We start from the raw sequence: 8,368 nt of genomic DNA on the forward strand, positions 1-8,368 counted from the left end.
TATAATTGCAAGTCCATATCCACTTTATAGGTTAAAGTCATAAGTTGTGATTGCACAACCATACTTCATAAGAGTTTAATAACTCTTCAACTAACTTTCGTTCTGGTGTCTTGGTATCAAATTGCATAAGACACAAGATTCTACTGGCCAAATAGAATCTAGCACATTGGTTAACCTGGCGCCGCAGTCAACTCATGTGCTTGGATCGGATCGAGCTATTGAGTATTGGGCCTGCATACTCGCTCATCCGTATCCTTTGCGTACCGCCCCATGGCCCCGTCCTTAGAGTTAATGACTAATAGGCTTAACTCTTTGTATGTCTGCACCACAGTTCCCGTTCGTTCCGTGCCGTGGCCGGATACGTATTGCACAACAGTAGATACCATCACCTGACGTATCTAACACACCACTATTGTAACTCGTCGTCGAAGGACCTTTCAAGTGCCTGATGGCCAGGGGAGCTCTTACACGGCACGGAGACACAGTGATGCTCGCCCATCACAGTGTACAACGATCGAGTTTGCTTAAGTGTCTGGGTACCTACACACCAGACACAATGCAATGGCCACGGATCCACACAAGGCACATCACATGCAGAAAGCTTCACCAGATTCTGACACATACCACACTCTTGTAACTCGTCGTCGAAGGGGCGTTCAAAGTGCCTTACGGCTAGGGGGGATCTAGCACGGCACGGAGACACAGTGATGGTCACCCATCAAAGTGTACAACGATCGAGTTTGCTTTCCGCGCAAGCGTTCTAAGTGTCTGGGTATCTAAGCACCAGACACAATGCAATGGCCACGGATCCACACAAGGCACATCACATGCAGAAAGCTTCACCAGATTCTGACACATACCACACACATGCAACTCGTCGTCGAAGGGGCGTTCAAGTGCCTTACGGCTAGGGGAGATCTAGCTCGGCACGGGGACACAGTGATGGTCACCCATCAAAGTGTACAACGAACGAGTTGGCTTTCAACAAATTCTGACACATAGCAAGCGAGCGACCGAGCTACACCGAAGGCAGCCCATGGTTGGTCACTCGCGGACGATCATCAGTAATGATCCTTCCGCAGGTTCACCTACGGAAACCTTGTTACGACTTTTACTTCCTCTAAATCATCAAGTTCGGTCAACTTCAGCCATGCCAGCTGCAGCTCACGAAGGAACCGCGGAAGGTAAGCCTCCAGAAACCTCACTAAATAATCCATCGGTAGTAGCGACGGGCGGTGTGTACAAAGGGCAGGGACGTAATCAGCACTAGCTAATGACTAGTGCTTACTAGAAATTCCAGGTTCATGGGGACCGTTGCAGTCCCCAATCCCGACTAGATGGGCATTTTAGTGATTTCCCGTTCCTCTCGGAATGGGGGCGCCTATTGGCGAGAACACGCTGCGACCCACATTGTAGCACGCGTGCAGCCCAGAACATCTAAGGGCATCACGGACCTGTTATCGCTCATTCTCAGCTTGCTAAACACAAGTTGTCCCGCTAAGCAGGGCAAACGTAGCCGACGACCGCCCGTGAAGGCGCCGCCCGGCTGTAACGTCAGGTGCGCCCGGAGGCGCACTGCTGACAGCGTTCTAGTTAGCATGTTTGAGTCACGTTCGTTATCGGAATTAACCAGACAAATCATTCCACGAACTAAGAACGGCCATGCACCACTACCCTTAAATTTGAGAAAGAGCTATCAATCTGTCTTACCTCGATAAGTTTGGACCTGGTAAATTTTCCCGTGTTGAGTCAAATTAAGCCGCAAGCTCCACTTCTTGTGGTGCCCTTCCGTCAATTCCTTTAAGTTTCAACTTTGCAACCATACTTCCCCCGGAACCCGATTTTGGTTTCCCGGAAGCGACTGAGAGCACCGAATAGGGGTAGCGTCTCCCAATTGCTAATTGGCATCGTTTACGGTTAGAACTAGGGCGGTATCTAATCGCCTTCGATCCTCTAACTTTCGTTCTTGATTAAAGAAAGCATCCATGGCAAACGCTTTCGCTTCAGTTGGTCCTACGACGGTCTACGAATTTCACCTCTCGCGCCGTAATACCAATGCCCCCAACTACTTCTGTTAATCATTACCTCTAGGTTTCTGACAAACCAACGAAATCGTATAAACCGAGGTCATATTCCATTATTCCATGCAAGATTATTCTCGGCCAACGCCAACCCCACGGGGGGGCCGGACGCTTTGTCTTAGCCTGCTTTGAGCACTCTAATTTGTTCAAGGTAAATGTGAGTATCTTGAGCACCATGAGGAGCCCGTGCCGGAGTTAACCGGTAGCACGGTACTCGTTCACAGAGTAACGCCCAAGTACACCATTGTGAGTCGCAGCCGTGAGCGCGCGCACGAACGGCCCCGGCGTGTAACCGGGCGCCCGTGGCGGTCACGTGTCTGGACGGGCAATCAACTTCGAACGTTTTAACCGCAACAACTTTAATATACGCTAGTGGAGCTGGAATTACCGCGGCTGCTGGCACCAGACTTGCCCTCCACTTGATCCTTGTTGAAGGATTTATACTCAACTCATTCCAATTATGGACCATCGTTAGAGAGGTCCATATTGTTATTTCTCGTCACTACCTCCCCGTACTGGGATTGGGTAATTTACGCGCCTGCTGCCTTCCTTGGATGTGGTAGCCATTTCTCAGGCTCCCTCTCCGGAATCGAACCCTGATTCCCCGTTACCCGTCGCAACCATGGTAGTCCTCTACACTACCATCAATAGTTGATAGGGCAGACATTTGAAAGATCTGTCGTCAGTCGACAAGCGACCATACGATCTGCGTCCTTATCCAGACTTCAACTCAAGCCGCCCGGAGGCGATTGGTTTAACTAATAAGTGCACCAGTTCAGCTACCCGCGAGGGCAACAGTCCCGGCATGTTGCATGTATTAGCTCTGGATTTTCCACAGTTATCCAAGTAACTAGTGGTAGGATGATCTTGTGAATTATAGCTGTTATACTGAGCCTTATGCGGTTTCACATTCATTTATGTTTGTACTTAGACATGCATGGCTTAACCTTTGAGACAAGCGTATATTACTGGTAGGATCAACCAGAATTCGTTCCACTACAGACACACACTCGCTTAGTGGGAAATAAATTTCCACACAACTCTCTCTCTCTAGAACCATATGGAATGGCTCTTTGGTGTTGGGTAAGGCACCAATTTGTTGGGGTGTAACGGTCACCACCAACTTTAAGTTTGTTAGGGCACAACGGAAACCACTAACTAAACTTTAGGAAACTAAATTTCCTCACACATTATCTCTCACCATATTAGCACTAGGTGCTATCCACGATTGTACAACGTTTCAACTCTTGAATCGACCGTAGGGCCGCGGAATTGCTTCCGGGCCCCTATTCTCGCTATTAATTGTTCATCTCTTTCAATACATCGAGTTCGTTCCATTGGGTAGTTCGCATGGCGAACGTTTTGATGCAGCCCCCTGGGGGACCACGGCACTTTACACCGGGTATGGTGTATGCGCAACCTACAGATAACAATAAACCCCTTATGCGTGTGTAAACCGATGTTGGGCTGCTCAACATCTTTCATGGTTACATCACTTGCACCAGAACCCACGGTGCCGATTTGGTAATATGTTGTACATTTACTCTCAAGATGTACGCTTCGGCCCCTTATTCAGGGGCTCAAGCTATTACCAGCAAGAACAATCCTCATCCAGACTTGAACTCGAAACACCCGGAGGCGAACGGTTTAACTAATAAGTGCACCAGTCTTGAATCCATGCGTCGGTGGAAACAATGCCGGCGTGTTGCATGTATTAGCTCTGAACTTAGCGAGTGATTGCCTTGCAGCTGTCGAACTGAGCGTAGAATGTGATTATCGCTCACTTGAACCATGTTGAATGGCTCTTTGGTGTAGGGTAAGGCACCAATTTGTTGGGGCGTAACGGTCACCACCAACTTAAGACTTGCTTATAGGCATTTCAACGTTTTCAACTCTTAAATCGACCGTGTTTCATTATCATCTCTTCTTCTTATTAAATGCATCGAGTTCGTTCCATTGGGTAGTTCGCGTGGCGAACGGTTTGATGCAGCCCCCCGGGGGGGACCACGGCACTTTACACCGGGCATGGTGTATGCGCAACCTACAGATCACCAATATATTTGTGATCGATAATGCACACTTCTTACACGACTGACCAGTCGACAGCGCTGCCTTCCTATTATGCGTGTGTAAACCGATGTTGGGCTGCTCAACATCTTTCACGGTTACATCACTTGCACCCGAACCCATGGTGCCGATTTGGTAATATGTTGTACATGGTCTCAAGATGTACGCTTCGACCCCTTATTCAGGGGCTCAAGCTATTACCAGCAAGATCAATCCTCATCCAGACTTGAACTCGAAACACCCGGAGGCGAACGGTTTAACTAATAAGTGCACCAGTCTTGAATCCATGCGTCGGTGGAAACAATGCCGGCGTGTTGCATGTATTAGCTCTGAACTTAGCGAGTGATTGCCTTGTAGCTGTCGAACTGAGCGTAGAATGTGATTATCGCTCACTTGAAAGGGTCAAGCCCTTTCGAGTCGTCCGGTTTTTACGCCAGACGACTCGGTTCACCATCTTTCGGGAAGGGACCGTCTCGGTCGCAAGCTGCTCCGGTCCCCAAACAACCTGCGACAAATGATAGGAAATGCCGACATCAATACGTGTTCAGTTTGGTTTATCGCTCATAGGTCTTTTTGACCATCGATCCCTGATTATAACTCTCAATTAAACAGTCAGGAGAGTAAGGCATGCCCATCGATATCTCATCGACAGGCGATACCGCAAGAACGGCCAACGACACATCAGGTGATCGATTATTGCTACGACTTTTGCTTAATCGTTTCCACTCCTTAGAGAAAGAAACCCCCGGGGACCGTCTCGGTCGCAAGCTGCTCCGGTCCCTAAACAACCTGCGACAAATGATAGGAAATGCCGACATCAATATGTGTTCAGTTTGGTTTATCGCTCATTGGTCTGTTTGACCATCGATCCCTGATTAAACTCTCAGTAATCCAGTCGGGAGAGTAAGGCATGCCCATCGATATCTCATCGACAGGCGATACCGCTTGAACGGCCAACGACACATCAGAGGATCGTATCTTGCTACAACTTTTGCTTAATCGTTTCTTCTCCTTGGAGAAAGAAACCCCCGGGGACCGTCTCGGCCGCAAGCTGCTCCGGTCCCTAAACAACCTGCGGCATCAAATGATAGGAAAAGCCGACATCAATACGTGTTCAGTTTGGTTTATCGCTCATTGGTCTTGTTTGACCATCGATCCCTGATTAATACTCTCAATTAGAAGGTCGGTAGAGTAAGGCATGCCCATCGATATCTCATCGACAGGCGATACCGCATGAACGGCCAACGACACATCAGAGGATCGTATCTTGCTACAACTCTTGCTTAATAGTTTCCACTCCTTGGAGAAAGAAACCCCCGGGGACCGTCTCGGCCGCAAGTTGCTCCGGTCCCTAAACAACCTGCGGCATCAAATGATAGGAAAAGCCGACATCAATACGTGTTCAGTTTGGTTTATCGCTCATAGGTCTGTTTGACCATCGATCCTAGAATTCAACTTTCGAGTAAGGCATGCCCGTCGATATCTCATCGATAGGCGATACCGGTAGAACGGCCAACGACACACATCTAGGATCGCATTTACTCTTCCTTGGATGGATAACCAATACCCTAGGACCGTTTCATCGCGAGCTGCTCCGGTCCTCAAACAACTCGCGAACCACCGATAGGATGATATTAGGAATGGCCGACTTTCATCCTTTAACTCTCAGTTCTGCTTACCAAAACATAGGTACTTGGACCTTAAAGACCACTATATGTTCCCCGATCGGGGGCAATCGGAACGTCTATCCATCATCAACATCGTTTCACTCATTCCGAACCACCAAATTGGACAGACAGTACCATATTCACCAACCGATTGCTTCAACTTCGCAAACTGTATGGTAAGTTCTACTAATTTCACATCTTACCATCGACTAATAGTGCATAAATCCACTTGGAAATCACTTTTCCTTGGTCCTCGGACCTTCTACGACAACGTCCAACAAATATCCGAAGTCGTTTCCCAACTTAGACCAAGCATTTCGTATCTTTACTTCTAATCGATTTTTTCTCTCATAATTGACGATCAAAATCTAAAAACCACATTTTGAGCCAGAAGCAGTCGTCCGATCGTCCTGGGGGTAGTCTCAATCGATTTAGAAGGGCCCAATTCATAAAGATACGTACTCAGTCAAATTCATGCTTCTGGCTCACCTACCCCCTATATAGAAAACGAAAGCGTACAGGCGTGGAAAACGTGCCATTTTTCTCCATCACGGACTTTTTTTTTCTCGTTGCACCGACTCTAGTAAAAAAGTGAAATTTTTTACTAGTTACCAACTTTTGCAAATTATCATCGGATATCACTTTTCATGGTCTATAGTAAGTTCTTATCACGTTTTAGTAGTTTTTGAAAAAAAAATTTTTTTGAACTTTTCAAAATTTTTCAAAACAAAGTTTTTGTAGGCGGTTTTGTGTATGGAGGGTTACTAGTCTCGGGGTCACTGTTTGACCAAAAAACCACTATATATCATTCGAAAGGTAATTTCAAGGGCTACAAAAAATTGTTCTACGGCACCCCCCTCCGACGTCTAGTATTCGAGTTATTGGCCAAAAACCATCACTTGAGCGATTTTTCGTTCAGGGTACCCGACTCTAGTAAAAAAGTGAAATTTTTCTCGATTGACCAAGTGTTGCAAATGACCATCGGATTTCACTTTTTATGGTCTATAGTGAGTTCTGATCACGATTTGGTACTTTTTGAAAAAATTTTTTTGACGCACTTTTCAAAATTTTGCAAAACCAAAACTTTTTAGGCGGTTTTGTGTATGGAGGGTTACTAGTCTCGGGGTCACTGTTTGACCAAAAAACCACTATATATCATTCGAAAGGTAATTTCAAGGGCTACAAAAAATTGTTCTACGGCACCCCCCTCCGACGTCTAGTATTCGAGTTATTGGCCAAAAACCGCAACTATAGCGGTTTTTCGTCCAGGGTACCCGACTCTAGTAAAATGATGCGATTTTTACTAGTCTAGGGAACTTTTTGGCCAAAAATCAAGTATATGTCATTCGATAGATAATTTCAAGGGCTACCAAAAATTGTTCCACGACACCCCCCTGCGACGTCTAGTATTCGAGTTATTAGCCAAAAACCGCAATTATAGCGGTTTTTCGTCCAGGGTACCCGACTCTAGTAAAATGATGCGATTTTTACTAGTCTAGGGAACTTTTTGGCCAAAAATCAAGTATATGTCATTCGATAGATAATTTCAAGGGCTACCAAAAATTGTTCCACGACACCCCCCTGCGACGTCTAGTATTCGAGTTATTAGCCAAAAACCGCAACTTAAGCGGTTTTTCGTCCAGGGTACCCGACTCTAGTAAAATGATGCGATTTTTACTAGTCTAGGGAACTTTTTGGCCAAAAATCAAGTATATGTCATTCGATAGATAATTTCAAGGGCTACCAAAAATTGTTCCACGACACCCCCCTGCGACGTCTAGTATTCGAGTTATTAGCCAAAAACCGCAACTTAAGCGGTTTTTCGTCCAGGGTACCCGACTCTAGTAAAATGATGCGATTTTTACTAGTCTAGGGAACTTTTTGGCCAAAAATCAAGTATATGTCATTCGATAGATAATTTCAAGGGCTACCAAAAATTGTTCCACGACACCCCCCTGCGACGTCTAGTATTCGAGTTATTAGCCAAAAACCGCAACTTAAGCGGTTTTTCGTCCAGGGTACCCGACTCTAGTAAAATGATGCGATTTTTACTAGTCTAGGGAACTTTTTGGCCAAAAATCAAGTATATGTCATTCGATAGATAATTTCAAGGGCTACCAAAAATTGTTCCACGACACCCCCCTCCGACGTCTAGTATTAGAGTTATTAGCCAAAAACCGCAACTATAGCGGTTTTTCGTCCAGGGTACCCGACTCTAGTAAAATGATGCGATTTTTACTAGTCTAGGGAACTTTTTGGCCAAAAATCAAGTATATGTCATTCGATAGATAATTTCAAGGGCTACCAAAAATTGTTCCACGACACCCCCCTGCGACGTCTAGTATTCGAGTTATTAGCCAAAAACCATTCATACTTGAGCATTTTGCTCATTTTGCCTGTACGGGTACCGGGGACTAGTAAAATCAGGCCAATTTTACTAGAGTAGGGGTCCTTTTTGGTCAAAAAAACAACTTTTGCTCGTTCGATAGGGAATCGATAGGGCAACAAAAAATCGTTCTACGACCCCCCCTTCCGATGTCTAGTATTCGAGTT

Source organism: Anopheles funestus, assembly GCF_943734845.2.
Source record: "Anopheles funestus chromosome X unlocalized genomic scaffold, idAnoFuneDA-416_04 X_unloc_110, whole genome shotgun sequence".
Classification (NCBI taxonomy): Eukaryota; Metazoa; Arthropoda; class Insecta; order Diptera; family Culicidae; genus Anopheles; species Anopheles funestus.